The sequence below is a fragment of the Balaenoptera physalus genome (genome assembly GCF_965194825.1).
Source record: "Balaenoptera physalus genome assembly, chromosome: 13".
In the NCBI taxonomy this organism is placed as follows: domain Eukaryota; kingdom Metazoa; phylum Chordata; class Mammalia; order Artiodactyla; family Balaenopteridae; genus Balaenoptera; species Balaenoptera physalus.
Window position 1 is genome coordinate 89,717,825 of NC_138892.1, and position 17,658 is coordinate 89,735,482.

The window sequence follows — 17,658 nt, forward strand, 5'->3', positions numbered from 1 at the left end:
TCCCATTTGTTTATTTTTGTTTTTATTTCCATTACTCTAGGAGGTGGATCAAAAAATTTCTTGCTGCGATTTATGTCAAAGAGTGTTCTTCCTATGTTTTCCTCTAAGAATTTTATAGTGTCTGGGCTTACATTTAGGTCTCTAATCCATTTTGAGTTTATTTTTGTGTATGGTGTTAGGGAGTGTTTAATTTCATTCTTTTACATGTAGCTGTCCAGTTTTCCCAGCACCACTTATTGAAGAGACTGTCTTTTCTCCATTGTATATTGCCTCCTTTGTCATAGATTAGTTGACCATAGGTGCATGGGTTTACCTCTGAGCTTTCTATCTTGTTCCATTGATCTATGTATCTGTTTTTGTGCCAGTACCATATTGCCTTGATTACTGTAGCTTTGTAGTATCGTCTGAAGTCAGGGAGTCTGATTCCCCCAGCTCCGTTTTTTTCCCTCAAGACTGCTTTCGCTTTTCAGGGCCTTTTGTGTCTCCATACAAATCTTAAGATGATTTGTTCTAGTTCCGTAAAAAATGCCATTGGTAATTTGATAGGGATTGCATTGAATCTGTAGATTGCTTTGGATAGTGTAGCCATTTTCACAATATTGATTCTTCCAATCCAAGAACATGGTATATTTCTCCATCTGTTTGTATCATCTTTAATTTCTTTCATCAGTGTCTTATAGTTTTCTGCATACAGGTTTTTGTCTCCCTAGGTAGGTTTATTCCTAGGTATTTTATTCTTTTTGTTGCAACGGTAAATGGGAGTGTTTCCTTAATTTCTCTTTCAGATTTTTCATCATTAGTGTATAGGACTGCAAGAGATTTCTGTGCATTAATTTTGTATCCTGCAACTTTACCAAATTCATTGATTAGCTCTAGTAGTTTTCTGGTGGCATTTTTAGGATTCTCTATGTATAGTATCATGTCATCTGCAAACAGTGACAGTTTTACTTCTTCTTTTCCAATTTGTATTCCTTTTATTTCTTTTTCTTCTCTGATTGCCGAGGCTAGGACTTCCAAAACTATGTTGAATAATAGTGGTGAGAGTGGACATCCTTGCCTTGTTCCTGATCTTAGAGGAAATGCTTTCAGATTTTCACCATTGAGAATGATGTTTGCTGTGGGTTTGTCATATATGGCCTTTATTATGTTGAGGTAGGTTCCCTCTATGCCCACTTCCTGGAGAGTTTTTATCATAAATGGGTGTTGAATGTTGTCAAAAGCTTTTTCTGCATCTAGTGAGATGATCATATGGTTTTTATTCTTCAATTTGTTAATATGGTGTATCACATTTATTGATTTGCATATATTGAAGAATCCTTGCATTCCTGGGATAAATCCCACTTGATCATGGTGTATGATCCTTTTAATGTGCTGTTGGATTCTGTTTGCTAGTATTTTGTTGAGGATTTTTGCATCTATATTCATGAGTGATATTGGTCTGTAATTTTCTGTTTTTGTAGTATCTTTGTCTGGTTTTGGTATCAGGGTGATGGTGCCCTCATAGAAGGAGTTTGGGAGTGTTCCTTCCTCTGCAATTTTTTGGAAGAGTTTGAGAAGGATGGGTGTTAGCTCTTCTCTAAATGTTTGATAGAATTCACCTGTGAAGCCATCTGGTCCTGGACTTTAGTTTGTTGGAAGATTTTTAATCACAGTTTCAATTTCATTACTTGTGATTGGTCTGTTCATATTTCCTATTTCTTCCTGGTTCAGAATTGGAAGGTTATACCTTTCTAAGAATTTGTCCATTTCTTCCAGGGTGTCCATTTTTTTCCCATAGAGTTGCTTGTAGTAGTCTCTTAGGATGCTTTGTATTTCTGCGGTGTCTGTTGTAACTTCTCTTTTTTCATTTCTAATTTTATTGATTTGAGTCTTCTCCCTCTTTTTCTTGATAAGTCTGGCTAAAGGTTTATCAATTTTGTTTATCTTCTCAAAGAACCAGCTTTTAGTTTTATTGATCTTTGCAATTGTTTTCTTTGTTTCTATCTCATTTATTTCTGCTCTGATCTTTATGATTTCTTTCCTTCTGCTAACTTTGGGTTTTCTTTGTTCTTCTTTCTGTAGTTCCTTTAGGTGTATGGTTAGATTATTTGATACTTTTCTTGTTTCTTGAGATAGGCTTGTATAGCTATAACCTTCCCTCTTAGAACTGCTTTTGCTGCGTCCCATAGGTTTTGGATCGTCGTGTTTTCATTGTCATTTGTCTGTAGGTATTTTTTGATTTCCTCTTTGATTTTTTCAGTGATCTGTTGGTTATTTAGTAACGTAGCGTTTAGCCTCCATGTGTTTGTGTTTTTTATGTTTTTTCCCCTGTAATTCATTTCTAATCTCATAGCATTGTGGTCAGAAAAGATGCTTGATATGTTTTCAATTTTCTTAAATTTACTGAGGCTCGATTTGTGACCCAAGACGTGATCTATCCTGGAGAATGTTCCATCTGTACTTGAGAAGAAAGTGTAATCTGCTGTTTTTGGATGGAATGTCCTATAAATATCAATTAAATCTATCTGGTCCATTGTGTCATTTAAAGCTTCTGTTTCCTTATTTATTTTCATTTTGGATGATCTGTCCATTGGTGTAAGTAAGGTGTTAAAGTCCCCCACTATTATTGTGTTACTGTCAATTTCCTCTGTTACAGCTGTTAGCAGTTGCCTTATGTACTGAGGTGCTCCTATGTTGGGTGCATATTTATCTATAATTATTATATCTTCTTCTTGGATTGATCCCTTGATCATTATGTAGTGTCCTTCCTTGTCTCTTGTAACATTCTTTATTTTAAAGCCTGTTTTATCTGATATGAGTATTGCTCCTCCAGCTTTCTTTTGATTTCCATTTGCATGGAATATCTTTTTCCAACCCCTCAGTTTCAGTCTGTATGTGTCCCTAGGTTTGAAGTGGGTATCTTGTAGACAGCATATAGATGGGTCTTGTTTTTGTATCCATTCAGCAAGCCTGTGTCTTTTTTAAATTATTTTTTTGGCTGTGTTGGATCTTCGTTTCTGTGCGAGGGCTCTCTCTAGTTGGGGCGAGCAGGGGCCACTCCTCATCGCAGTGTGTGGGCCTCTCACTGTTGTGGCCTCTCTTGTTGCAGAGCGCAGGATCCAGACACGCAGGCTCAGTAGCTGTGGCTCACGGGCCCAGTTTCTCCACAGCATGTGGGATCCTTGCAAACCAGGGCTCAAACCCATGTCCCCTGCATTGGCAGGCAGACTCTCAACCACTGCACCACCAGGGAAGCCCAAGCCTGTGTCTTTTGATTGGAGCATTTAATCCATTCACGTTTAAGGTAATTATCGATATGTACGTTCCTATGACCATTTTCTTAACTGTTTTGGGTTTGTGTTTGTAGGTCCTTTTCTTCTCTTGTGTTTCCCACTTAGAGAAGTTCCTTTAGCATTTGTTGTGGAGCTGGTTTGGTGGTGCTGAATTCTCTTAGTTTTTGTTTGTCTGTAAAACTTTTGATTTCTCCATCAAATCTGAATGAGATCCTTGCCGGGTAGCGTAATCTTGGTTGTAGGTTCTTCCCTTTCCTCACTTTAAATATATCATGCCACTCCCTTCTGGCTTGTAGAGTTTCTGCTGAGAAATCAGCTGTTAACCTTATGGGAGTTCCCTTGTCTATTATTTGTTGTTTTTCCCTTGTTACTTACAATACTTTTTCTTTGTCTTTAATTTTTGCCAATTTGATTACTATGTGTCTCGGCATGTTTCTCCTTGGGTTTATCCTGCCTGAGACTCTCTGTGCTTCCTGGCCTTGGGTGGCTATTTCCTTTCCCATGTTAGGGGAAGTTTTGACTATAATCTCTTCAAATATTTTCTCAGGTCCTTTCTCTCTCTCTTCTCCTTCTGGGACCCCTATAATGTGAATGTTGTTGCGTTTAATGTTGTCCCAGAGGTCTCTTAGGCTGTCTTCATTTCTTTTCATTATTTTTTCTTTATTCTGTTCCGCAGCAGTGAATTCCACCATTCTGTCTTCCAGGTCACTTATCCGTTCTTCTGCCTCAGTTATTCTGCTATTGATTCCTTCTAGTGTAGTTTTCATTTCAGTTATTGTATTGTTCATCTCTGTTTGCTTATTCTTTAATTCTTCTAGGTCTTTGTTAATCATTTCTTGCATCTTCTTGATCTTTGCCTCTATTGTTTTTCCGAGGTCCTGGATCATCTTCACTATCATTATTTTGAATTCTTTTTCTGGAAGGTTGCCTATATCCAGTTCATTTAATTGTTTTTCTGGGGTTTTATCCTGTTCCTTCATCTGGTACATAGCCCTCTGCCTTTTCATCTTGTCTATCTTTCTGTGAATGTGGTTTTTGTTCCACAGGCTGCAGGATTGTAGTTCTTCTTGCTTCTGCTGTCTGCCCTCTCACAGTTGTTTCTTTCAACTACAGGCATACCTCAGAGATATTGCAGGTTAGGTTCCAGACCACTGCTAGTGTTGGAGGGTCTCCTGCAGAGGCAGGGGCTGGCTGTGGCTCACCGTGGGGACAAGGACACTGGCAGTAGAAGTTCTGGGAAGTACTCCTTGGTGTGAGCCCTCCCAGAGTCTCGAGCTTCTACTTTTTATAATTATATAATATTGTTAAAAAACAAAATTCAACCAAGTAAATTTGAAGAGCTAACTGGATTTTTTAAGCGATTCATGAATCGGGTAGCAACCCAACTAGCAACTAGAAGGGTGCTCTGAGGGGTTGTACAAAATGGAAGGCCTCTACAGGCAGAAGGAAGGTAGGGCAAGGTAGTTGTTGGCAAAAAGAAAAGAAAAAATTGTTTCAGGCCAGGAAATCTTCTTTTGGGGGCGGGGGGGGGGGGTAGGAAACAGCAGGGGTCTTATTATGCAGATTATCTCACTAGTGTTGATCAGGAAATTTCAGATTGTCTGTTTAAAGGTCACATTCCTGGGAGAGGTTGAAACTGCAATTAAGTCTTTGTTTGCTGTCGTGGGGACAAATGATTCCATTTGGAGATTGTTATTTTTTTTAACAATATAACCATACATACACACAAAATGGCTGGCATCCTTTTCTCTCTTCTCCCATCACAGAAACACGCACACACACAAACACATGCACAAGCACACATTCAGTTAACCAGAAAATCACTCATCTTGATAGTCCAGTGTTAAAGTATAATTTTCAAAACATTGAAAGCAGGACTTCCTTACAAATTTTGAATGAACACATATCAAAGATTTATTTAATTCATTAATGAGGGAACCAGCAAGATGGTAAAGCTGCTTCAAAGATAGAATTTAGAAATAGAAGTTTGTACAGTCAGGAAGGTGTATTAAATTAATTTCCTAAGTGCTAATGAAAAAATTAATCAATAGTCAATCTAAGAAAGAAATGGAAATTTTTATTTGAGCCAACCTGAGGATTTTAGCCCAGGAGACAATTTTTCAGAAAGCTCTGAGGACTGTTCCACTATCAATACAGTTACATAAGTTTTTGAGCCAAAGGGTTATACATCAAATGGTGTATTACTGATAGTTTACACAATTCAGATCTACATGTACAAAGCGAGTAGTGGGTCATGGGTCATCGTGGCCTCTTACAAGATTAAGAAGGAAAGTTACCTCTAAGGAGTTATGACCCTTTATGAGATTAAAAAGAAATGTTATCTCCTAAGGAGGTCTGGTTAATGCAGATGAACAATACACACTAAAGGGGAGGGAGGAGGCCCAAATGGGCAGAGAAAATTTTTGTTTAAATTTTCTTGTCTTGCCATAAAATATGAATTTCATTTCATCATTGAGTTAGAGGCAAGACCAGCTAGTATCCTGCCAGGCAATAAAACCATAACCTTTGGTGTCTCCTCTACCTGACAGAAATAATCTTCTTCTAATGGACCAAAATTTGCAAGTTAATAAGTAACTTTCACAGTGTCAGTGTCCTAATCAATAGTAAATGGCAAGCAAAACAAAAGTACATCTCCTTGTCTGAGCCTATTAGGCAATGCTTCAGTGTGACATTGAAAGGACATGTAATCATCCTTTTGCTTTCCTTCCTGATCTTGAATCATTTTTCTTAACATCAAACTGAAACCAGTAGACTATGGAACTGTGTCAAGCTTGAGTCACACCCTAAGAAAATGTAGAGATTCCCCTGGATGACCACTTCATGTTGTTCCTCTTCCTGTTAGTCATGATGACACCCCCAGACCTGTCTTTTGGGCCTCTTAATTATATAAAAGCCAAATCCTTGATGGTACCTGTTAAGACTATGGGCTCTTCTGTCATCTTTAGCGGACATGAAAAGTAACTGCTCTAAATCTTTCACATATAAAGCTTTCACATAACTGATGTATTTATTATTACTGCAAATAAATTTAATAGTTGTAATGATCTAAAAAATTAGTGTTAATTAGCACTTTTTATTGACCAACGTAAAAGAACTTTCTGGTATGGGGCTTATATTTCTGGTAAGTTGCACTAGCCCATTTTGTTTTTTTTTTTTTAGCAAGGAATGAATGTTCAGACTCTTTTAATGTATACATTTAATGATTTTGCTTTTCTTCTCTTTCTTATGTATTGTAGAAGGATGGAATCGAACATTTCTTCTCAGTTCTCTGCCTCTATCTCTGAAGAGAGGTAGTTTTTAGGTTGCTAATAATTTGGCTTTTGTGTTTAATGGGCAGTAACAGTATATTGTGAAAGACCAGAAGAGATGACAGTTTAAGATAAGAGAGGTAGGAAAGAGAAATGCCTCAGGCGGAAAGGGAATTAAGAATCAAAGTGCACCCTGTAGGCAGCCAGCCCTCAGAGTGGATAATAACATGGTTTATCTAGGTCCATGCACTAAGGACTGAAGCTTTGGCAAATCTTCCCTCACTCGCAAGGCTACAGAAGCAGAGAGTTCCCCAACTTTAAAAGACTAGTACCCATTTAAACAATGAGAATTCTGCAACTACTATGATATAGACTGGAAATCAGAGAACTTTCTCCTGGGTTTTAGGTCCTACATAAACTTTCTGAATTCTGATGCAACTATAGAAGAAAGAAGGGGAAAAGAGGGAAGGGAAGGAGAAGAGGAGAAGAGAGGTAGAAGGCTTAAGTAATAGCTGAGATAGAATGTCCTGTCTGCCTTACAAGATGAGGCTATCAAATTCATCAGTCTTGTCAGATTAAAAAGTGATATTTTTTGCATACTTGAGTTTACTGAGATTCAAATCTGTCCTTTTTTATCCAGATGATGATTTATTGAAGATCTCAATACTGACACCCACCCCCCCTCCCCATAGTCATCTATAACAAATCAGAGCCAACCTCAGCATTTGGTTGTTTGATTCCAAAGCATATCTTCCAGAAGTCTTTCTGTAGTGAGATAAATAAATGAGTCTCATTCCTCTGAGACTTATTATAAGTTGAGCAGGGGAAGAAGGAGCATGATTGAGTAGAATAGCACCAGATTAAAAATCAGAGGGCTAGGACCTTTATACTGCAACTAATGCTATGTGCAAATTTGGACAAGTAACAACCTACTTGTGGTCAGCAAAATATCTCTTCTGACTTTAGAGTTATATGTGTCTCTCACTCTCTCATTAATAATTGTACTATCTCTGTTGGGCATAGCCTCTCAGGCTTTCCCCAAGGTACTGGATATGGCTATTAGTTGCAGAACCCCACTGCAGCAACTTTGCTGCTACTCCCAAAGGAGTCGTAAAGTTTTGAGTTGCTCACCAGAAGTGGGGAGGAGTAGCTAGATAGGCTCTCCTAAGACTCTAATAAGAGTCCCTACTCTTCCACAGTACCTAGATGCTTCAGTATTTGAAGAGGAGAATTCTATTGACACTTCTCAGAGCCTCTTTACTTAAAATTGTAAGAGATTCCAGTTGTTAGATAAAGCTTCTGTCACCTAGAACAGGAAAAGAGGTCAGAATAATAAATTTGAAGATGGTAATAAGTAATAATAATATAATCAGTAAAAATTATTGAGGATTTTCAAATGTAACAAGTATATTGAGAGCTTTATAAGCATTATTTAATTCTCAGAGTAAATCTATAAATCATGTTCTTTTGCCAGCTCTATTTTACAAAAGGGAAAACAGAGGAGGCAAGAATTAAAACATGGTCTCATAGCTCACAGCTAGCAATTGACAGAGCCGGTCTTCAAACATAGTTTTATTTCACACCCAGTCTATATCATGTCCTATTTATTTAGCCCAATGGAATAATTATTGTTGGGCTTAGACAGAAGGGGATGTAAAAGAGGTTCTGAAAAAGACAGAACAACTTATTCAACAGTTGGCAGCACAGGTCACAAATGGACAGGATAAAAATTATAAATATTCATTATTTATAGGACTCTCATCTTTCTTAGGAAGATGGATCCTTAAGAAGGCCTATTTTGTACTCAAGTCTAAGTCATTCTCCATAAGATGATCATTCTTAGTATTGAAGATAGAGTTCAGTGATGTATAGGAAATTCATTGCTGGAGAAGCTGAGACAACATTGTTCTGACTAAGAAAGAAGCCAGAACTTGTATATCTAGAGAGGCAATGTTGAAGGAGAAAGAGATCAATCAGCCAAGGGCAGAAAATGAAATTTAGGTGAACAGAAATGTCTAATAAGTAATCAATAAATTTCTGGGTAATGAGATGTGGATCTTTTTATATATATATATAAATTTGTTATTTATTTGTTTATTTTATTTTTGGCTGCGTTGGGTCTTCATTGCTGCACGTGGGCTTTTCTCTGGTTGTGGCAAGTGGGGGCTACTCTTCGTTGTGGTGCATGGGCTTCTCATTGCAGTGGCTTCTCTGGTTGTGGAGCACTGGCTCTAGGCACGTGGACTTCAGTAGTTGTGGCACACGGGCTCAGTAGTTGTGGCACATGGGTTCAGTAGTTGTGGCTCACGGGTTCTAAAGCACAGGCTCAGTAGTGTGGCACAGAGGCTTAGCTGCTCCACGGCATGTGCAATCTTCCTGGACCAGGGCTCAAACCTGTGTCCCCTGCATTGGCAGGTGGATTCTTAACCACTGTGCCACCAGAGAAGCCCTGAGATGTGGATCTCTGTCCCTGCCAATCAATGAAACATGTAAATCTGACATACTAGTCAATACTTTTGTAGTTGGAATTGATTTTTGATATGTGATAATAAATAACTGCCGCAAAAGGGAAGACAGTGAAATCAAAGATGGTCAAACAGTATCTCCTGCTATGTTCAAATTAAAACATAAAACGATAAATTAAGATAGGAGATCAAAGACACCTCAGCATATAAGCAGTCTGACATAAAGAGAAAGATATGTCAAATATTTCTACACAAAGAACTGTGAAATTTCACAAATAATTTAAATAAATGGAGAGATATACCATGTTCATGGATGAAATGATTTAACAGAGTAAACATTTCAATTTTCCTGAAAGAAATTTACCTAAAACCATCCTTATAGGATGGGTTTTTTCAATAGAAATTCTGGTTTTTAGAATTTAACAAGTTATATATTTAAACATATGGATTAAAATTTTTATGAATAGCTGACTCAACTTCTTAAAAAATAGAATAAAATATTGGAAGTTTCCCCACTAGATATTAGAAAAGGTATGCCCACAAATACACAGTAACAACAAAGGTAATTTCTAGCAATAGATAAATACAACAATGACAATAAATACACAACATAAAAATAGACACAGGAATATATGGGAATTTGAAGTATGATTAAGGTGGCAATACCAAATGATGACAAAAACTAGGTTGTAGATGATGTTAGAAAAACAGGCTTACTACATATAGAGAAATAAAGCTAGATCCCTACCTTGCATTACATGCAAAAAGAACTCCAAATGAATTAAAGACTTAAATGAGAAGGTGAAAGTAAGAAGGTAACAGAATAAAATGCATAAATGTATAAATGTAAAATGTATAAAATATTTTTTAAAAACTCAACAAAATGGAAATAGAAGGAAACTTTATCTGATAAAGGCCATTTATGAAAAACCCTCAGCCAACATCATATTTAATGGTGAATGACTGAATGCTTTCCCCTTAAGGAGAAGAAATTGTCTCCTCTCAGCACTTCTATTTAACATTATATTGGAGAGTCTAGAAAGGGTAATTAGACAATAAAAAGAAATACAAGGTATTCAGATTAGAAAGGGAAACTATCTCCCTTTGCAGATGACATGATCTTATATATAGATAACCACAAAGAACTACTCCAGCTAATAAATGAGTTATTCAGGGTTACAGGATACATCAGGGGTCCCCAACCCCCAGGCCACGGACCGGTACCAGTCCGTGGCCTGTTAGGAACTGGGCTGCACAGCAGGAGGTGAGTGGCAGGCAAGCGAGCAAAGCTTCATCTGTGTTTACAGCCACTCCCCATTGGTCGCATTACCGCCTGAGCTCCGCCTCCTGTCAGATCAGCGGTGGTGGCATTAGATTCTTATAGGAGCGCAAACCCTACTGTGAACTGTGCATGTGAGGGATCTAGGTTGCGCACTCCTTATGAGAATCTAATGCCTGATGACTTGAGGTGGAGCTGAGGCAGTGATGCTAGAGCTGGGGAGTGGCTGCAAATACAGCTTATCACTAGCAGAAAGATTTGACTGCACAGAGACCATAATAAATCAATTGCCTGCACTCATATCAAAACCCTATCAGTGAGTGGCAAGTGAAAATTAAGCTGCATCTGGTGGCAGGATTTATAGTGGCAAGGAAGTTGATGTACTTCAATTGTACAGCTGCATCTTGTGGCAGCCTTTAAGTCAGAATCCGACACTTATTTTAGTCCATGCGTGGCCTGCCCATTATTTTATTTACCTCTTCCATCCACGCCTCTTTCCCGCACTGCGCACTTGTCTCAGTCACAGTTTTGGTAAGTCCACAGCTAACCCTAGCCAAAATGAGTAAAAAACAAATGTTCCTGGAGAGCTTCTTTGAAAAGGGGGAAAGACCCAATGATGAGAGAGCAGAAGACTCTAAGACTGCCAACAAAAAGAAAGCTGCATTTAAAAGAAAATACCAAGAGTCCTACTTAAATTATGGGTTCATTGCAACAGGTGATTCACATTCTCCAAGCCCGCTTTGTATAATATGTGGCGACCAGCTAGCCAATGAAGCCATGAAACCTTCAAAACTGCTTCGCCACATGGTGACCAAGCATCCTACATTAAATGACAAGCCTTTGGAGTTTTTCAAAGGAAAAAACCGTGAACACGAACAGAAGCAATTACTGAAGGCCACCAGTCCATCAAATGTGTCTGCACTGAGAGCATTATTCTTAGTGGCTAACCGCATTGCTAAAGCTAAGAAGCCCTTTACTATTGGTGAAGAGTTGATCCTGCCTGCTGCTAAGGACATTTGTCATGAACTTTTAGGAGAGGCTGCAGTTCAAAAGGTGGCACGTGTTCCTCTTTAGGCTAGCACCATAACTAGACAAATTGATGAAATAGCAGAGGATACTAAGGCACAACTGTTAGAGAGGATTAATGAGTCACCGTGGTATGCAATCCAGGTTGACGAGTCTACTGATATTGACCACAAGGCAACAATGTTTGTTTTTGTGCGATATATTTTTCAGGAGGATGTGCATGCGGATATGTTATGTGCATTTTTGTTGCCAACCAACACTACAGCTGCAGAACTATTCAAGTCTTTGAATGATTACATATCAGGAAAACTGAATTGGTCATTTTCTGTCAGTATATGCATGGACCAAGTGGCTGCCATGACTGGACGGCTTTCTGGTTTCACTACTCAGGTCAAAGAGGTCGCTTCTGAATGTGAGTCTATGCACCATGTCATCCATAGAGAAATGCTGGCTAGCCGAAAAATGTCATCTGAACTTAACAACATTTTGCAGGATGCGATTAAAATTATCAACCACATTAAAGTACACGCCCTTAACTCATGTCTATTCGTGCAGCTCTGTGAGGAGATGAATGCACAGCACACACATCTTCTCTGATACACAGAAGTGAGATGGCTTTTTAAAGGTAGATCACTGGCCAGAGTTTTTGAGTTATGAGAGCCGCTCCAGAGATTTCTTTTAGAAAAACAGTCACCACTGGCAGCATATTTCAGTGACACAGAATGGGTCGCAAAACTTGCTTACTTGTGTGACATATTCAACCTGCTCAGTGAACTCAATCTGTCACTTCAGGGGAGAACGACAACTGTGTTCAAGTCAGCAGGTAAAGTGGCTGCATTCAAAGCCAAACTGGAGTTATGGGAGTGATGAGTAAATATTGGGATTTTTGACATTTCAAACATTAGCAGAGATTTTGAAAGAGACTGAGCCAGGGCCTTCTTTCTCCCAGCTGGTGCATGATCACCTATCTCAGCTTTCAAAAGAGTTTGAGCACTACTTCCCAACCACAATAGACCCCCAAATTGGGAAGGAATGGATCCACGACGCATTTGTGAATAAGCCAGGTGAATCACTTTTGTCCGTGCTAGAAGAGGATCAACTGCTTGAGATCGCAAATGACGATGGTCTTAAAAGTATGTTGGAGACTTCAAATCTCCATACATTCTGGATTAAAGTCAAGGCGGAATATCCTGAGATTGCCACAAAAGCACTGAAAAGCCTGCTTCCATTTCCAACATCCTGTCTTTGTGAAGCAGGGTTTTCTGCAGTGACAGCAACCAAAGCGAGATCACGGAGTAGACTGAACATAAGTAACACACTTGGGTGTCACTGTCTCCCATCCCCCCCAGATGGGACCATCTAGTTGCAGGAAGACAGGCTCAGGGCTCCCACTGATTCGGCATTATGGTGAGTTGTATAATTATTTTATTATACATTACAATGTAATAATAATAGAAATAAAGTGCACAATAAATGTAATGCACTTGAATCATCCCAAAACCATCCCCCTCAACTGGTCCATGGGAAAACTGTCTTCAGTGAAACCGGTCCTTGGTGCCAAAAAGGTTGGGGACTGCTGGGATATGTGATAAATATCCAAAATCAATTGTATTTTTATGGAGTAGCAATGAACAATTCGAAAATGAAATTACGAAAACATTCCATTTACAATAGCATCAAAAAGAACAAAATCCTTAGGAATAAATCTAACAAAATGCAAGGCTTGTATCTGAAAACTACAAAACATTGTTGAAAGAAATTGAAGACAAATATTTGGAAAGACATACCATGTTCGTGAGTTGGAAAACTTAGTATTGTTAAGGTGACGCTATTCTTCAAATAGCCAAAACAATCTTGACAAAGAACAAAAATGAATACTCACACTTCCTGATTGCAAAACTTAATGTAAAGCTACATAATCAAGATTGTGTAATACTGACCTAAGAATAGATATAGTTCAATGGAAGAGAGCTGAGAATCTAGGAATAAACACTCATATTTATGGTCAATTGACTTTTGACAAGGGTGCCAAGACAATTCAATAAGGGAAAAAAAGTCTTTTCAACAAATGGTGCTGAGACAATTGGAATCTACATGCAAAAGACTGAAGTTGGATTCCTACCTCACACCACACACAAAAGTAACTCTAAATAGATCACAGACCTAAATGCAACACTTAAAACTATAAAATTCTTAAAGAAAACATAAGAATAAATCTTTCTGACCTTGGATCAGGCAATAATTCCTTAGATATAACATCAAAAGTGAAGGAAAAAATAAATTGGACTTCATCAAATTAAAAACTTTTCTGCTTCAAAGAACACCATCAAGAAAGTGAAGAAACAGGACTTCCCTGGTGGTGCAGTAGTTAAGAATCTACCTGCCGATGCAGGGGACACGATTTCGATCCCTGGTCTGGGAAGACCCCACATGCCTTGGAGCAACTAAGCCCGTGTGCCACAACTACTGAGCCTGCATGCCACAGCTACTGAAACCTGTACACTCTAGAGACCATAGGCTGCAACTACTGAGCACACGTGCCACAACTACTGAAGCCTGTGAGCCTAGAGTCCATGTTCCACAACAAGAGAAGCCGCCACAATGAGAAGCCCATGCACCGCAACAAAGAGTAGCTCACAGTCGCCGCAACTAGAAAACGCCCTCACACAGCAACGAAAACCCAATGCAGCCAAAAAAAAGAAGAAAAATTTTAAAAAAAAAGTGAAGAAACAATGTACAGAATGGAATAAAATATCTGCAGGTCATTTTTTCTGGAAGTTTTAAAATCACAGTTTCAATTTCATTACTTGTGATTCATCTGTTCATGTTTTCTATTTTTTCCTGGCAAGTCATATTTTCTATAACAGGACTTGTATCCACAATATGTAAAGAACATTTAAATTCAACAATAAAAAGACAAACCAACTTAAAAATGGGGAAAATTGAATACAAACTTCTTCAAAGAAGATATGGAAGTGGCTATAAGTACATGAAAAGATTCTCTACTACACTATTCATTAAGGAAATGCAAAAAAAAACCCACAATGAGATAGCACTTCACATCCACTAGGTTGGCTAAAATTGAAAAGGGTTGATGAATATGTGGAGAAACTGAAAGCCTTATACATTGCTGGTAGGGATGTAGAGTGGTGCAGCTCATTTGGAAAACAGTTTGGCTGTTCCTCAAAAAGGTAAACTTAGAGTTATCATATGATAATATGAAGCAATTCCACTTCAAGTATATACCCAAGAGAATTAAAAATGTATGTCCACAGAAAATCTAGTACATGAATGTCCATTACAGTATTATTCATAATAGTCAAAATGTGGAAACTTAAATGTCCATCAACTACTGAATGGATAAACAAAATGTGGTGTGTCCATATACTGGAATATTATTAAACAGTAAAAAGGAATAAATTATGATACATGCTACAACATGGATAAACCTCTAAAACATGGTAAAAAAAACCAGACAGAAACAAAGGCCACATATTTACAATTATATTTACATGAAATGTCAAGAATAGGCAAATCTACAGAGACAGAAGATAGATTAATCACTGCCAGGGTCTGCAAGGAGGAAATAATGGAAATTGATGCTTACAGGTACAGGATTTCTTTGGGGGGGGGGTGACAAAAAGGTTCTGGAATTAGATAATGTTAATAGATGCACAACTCTGTTAGTATACTAAAAGTTGAATTGTACATTCTAGAAGTGTGAATTTATGGTATGTTAATTATATCTCAATAAAGCTTCTATTTTTAAAAAGTCCAGTAGGGAGTCGTAGAACCTGGATTCTAATCTAGATTCTGTTATAATTTTACAAAATGACTTCAGACAAGCTTCTAATCTTTCTGGTCTCATTCTCCTCATCTGTAAAATGAAAAATGATGCATAAGTGCCCTTCCATTTCTGACTATTTATGGTTCCATGCCTCTATCACTTCCTTCATGAAACAGTCCTTTGCCCAACTATCTAAAACTGATCTTTCCCTGCTTTGAACTGTCATAACATTCACTGCCTTGTTTTGCTACTATTTGTGCTTCATCTCATCTCCTCTACTAGAAATGTGAGATACTTAAAGGAAGACTCAGGACCGTCTTGAACATAACAGAGATTCAATTTTTAGAGACTAGGGACATGAAATTATTTATATATAGAAGACATTGTGTGAATGAAGCAATCAGTCCAAAAATCAAAATGTTAGTTTTGGTTTACATGTCACCAAAATAAGGGATTGGTAATTTCCCTATTTGACACAGATTTTATGTTATTTCTTGGCATAATAGAACTTTAAACTTGACAGAGAGTTTGATACACCACATTAATTCCCTTTTATCCTATACAGATGAGCTTCTACCCTATTTTAAAATAGATTGCCTGTACCATGGCAGCCTCACTGATGTTGATACTAAGCGTGATGAAAATAATCCAAAAACGAAAAGAAATAAAATGCTTGAACCAGTATTATTTAATTGCAATTAATCAAGTATTTAGTATTCCAGTAGGTGTTCTGAACCACATTGTTTTTGAGGAATGAAATCTTACCAATAGGAGACCTCAGTAGAGTACACTATTATTAAATCCTCATTGAGAGGTTAGGCCACTGTTTTCCTGCAATCATTATTGACTTTGCAAATTTTAAAAAAATAGAAAATTATACAGGCTTTGCTGCTTTATATAACCTTCCATAGTGTATGTCTGACAAACTGAAATTTTTAGACTAAAAAGAAAGTTGAGTAAAAATGTAACCAACTGCTTTCTTACTTCGTTTTCTCTCTAAATACAAAAAACAATTATCTAAAAACTAATCTTCAATTTTGTATTCTTTTCTCCACTGCTGAACTACATAATTTAACTCAAAAACATTTATCCCTCATTAATAAAAATACAAAAGGAAGAATTATGGAAAATTAGTCCTAGCCTGCTAGGATTCAACTATAACCTCATCCCACCACATTCCCTTTTTTCTGCATAATTACCAGTTCAGAATACCTGACTCCATTCCTAAATGCAGAGTTTAGAAAAAATTTTGTAATTGATAAGAAAAAAACTAAAGCAGCATCAAAACATGTTGAGAACCTATGCAAAATTAAATTTGGGGCGCATAACTGGTAACACCTGAGAACATTTTTATTCTACACTTCATTTTGCATATGGGATGTACCTGAAAATTATGTTTTATAATATTGGAGGTGGTTTCAGTAAGTACCCACATCTCTCAAATGTACTGAGTTAAAACTTCTATATAGTATTATTTTTTTCATCTTGGGCATAATAACTTCTATCTTGCTGTCATTTAAAATTTGTATTTAATAAACATTCATTGAGTACTACCTATTCTTCAGGTACAGATAATAATAATACACACAAAAAATAAGATTTATTGAGTGTTAATTAGAGTACTAGGCACTATACGAAATTCTTTATAGTCTTGTCTCAATCAGCCCTAAGAGCAATTCTGTGAGAATGGTAGCTCACACTTACTATCCACATTTTACAAATGAGAAAATTGAAGGTTAACGACATGAAGAAATTTGCTCTAAGTTACACAGCTAACAAATGGTTCAACTCTATGCTAAACAGTTTAGGGGCACACAAACAAAAAAACACCCAGATGTCCTCAAAGAATTTACAATCCAGTGAGGCTGTCAGAGAAGGAACCAAATAACAGACATGAACTATAAGTGATGATTCATGGTTCAATATGAAACCAATCAAATTAAAGGTTACAATTTAAGCCATTAGTGTCATGGTACGAGGTGTGCATTGCTCAGAGTTCTCCAGAGAAACAGAACCAATAGGATGTGTGCATGAGGGAGAGAGAGATTTATTTTAAGAAATTGACTCATGTGACTACTGTGACCCAGAACTAATGCTGCAGTTCAAGTCCAAAGGCCATCTGCTAGCAGAATTCCTGTTTTCTCAAAAAAGTTTAGTCTTCGTTTTATTAAGACAACAGATTAGATGAGGCCCACCCACAGTATGGAGGGCAATCTGCTTTATTCAAAGTTCACTGATTTAAGTATTAATCTTATCCAAAAAAACACCCTCATAGAAACATCCAGAATAATGTTTGAGCAAATATCTAGGCACCGTGGTCCAGCCAAGTTGACACATAAAATCAACCATCACATGATGCTTTAAAAATAAATAATAACTCATACCATGCCCTATGATAGAGAGTCCTACAAATTTGTCTTCACCAACAGAGCTACATCCCTTGAATTGAGGACTCTGTTATATTTACTTTTCTATTCTCAGTGTCTATTACAATGAGGAACATTTAGAATCTTTTTAGGAACTCTTGTTGAATTAATACTAGTAGACTTGTCTTGAATTG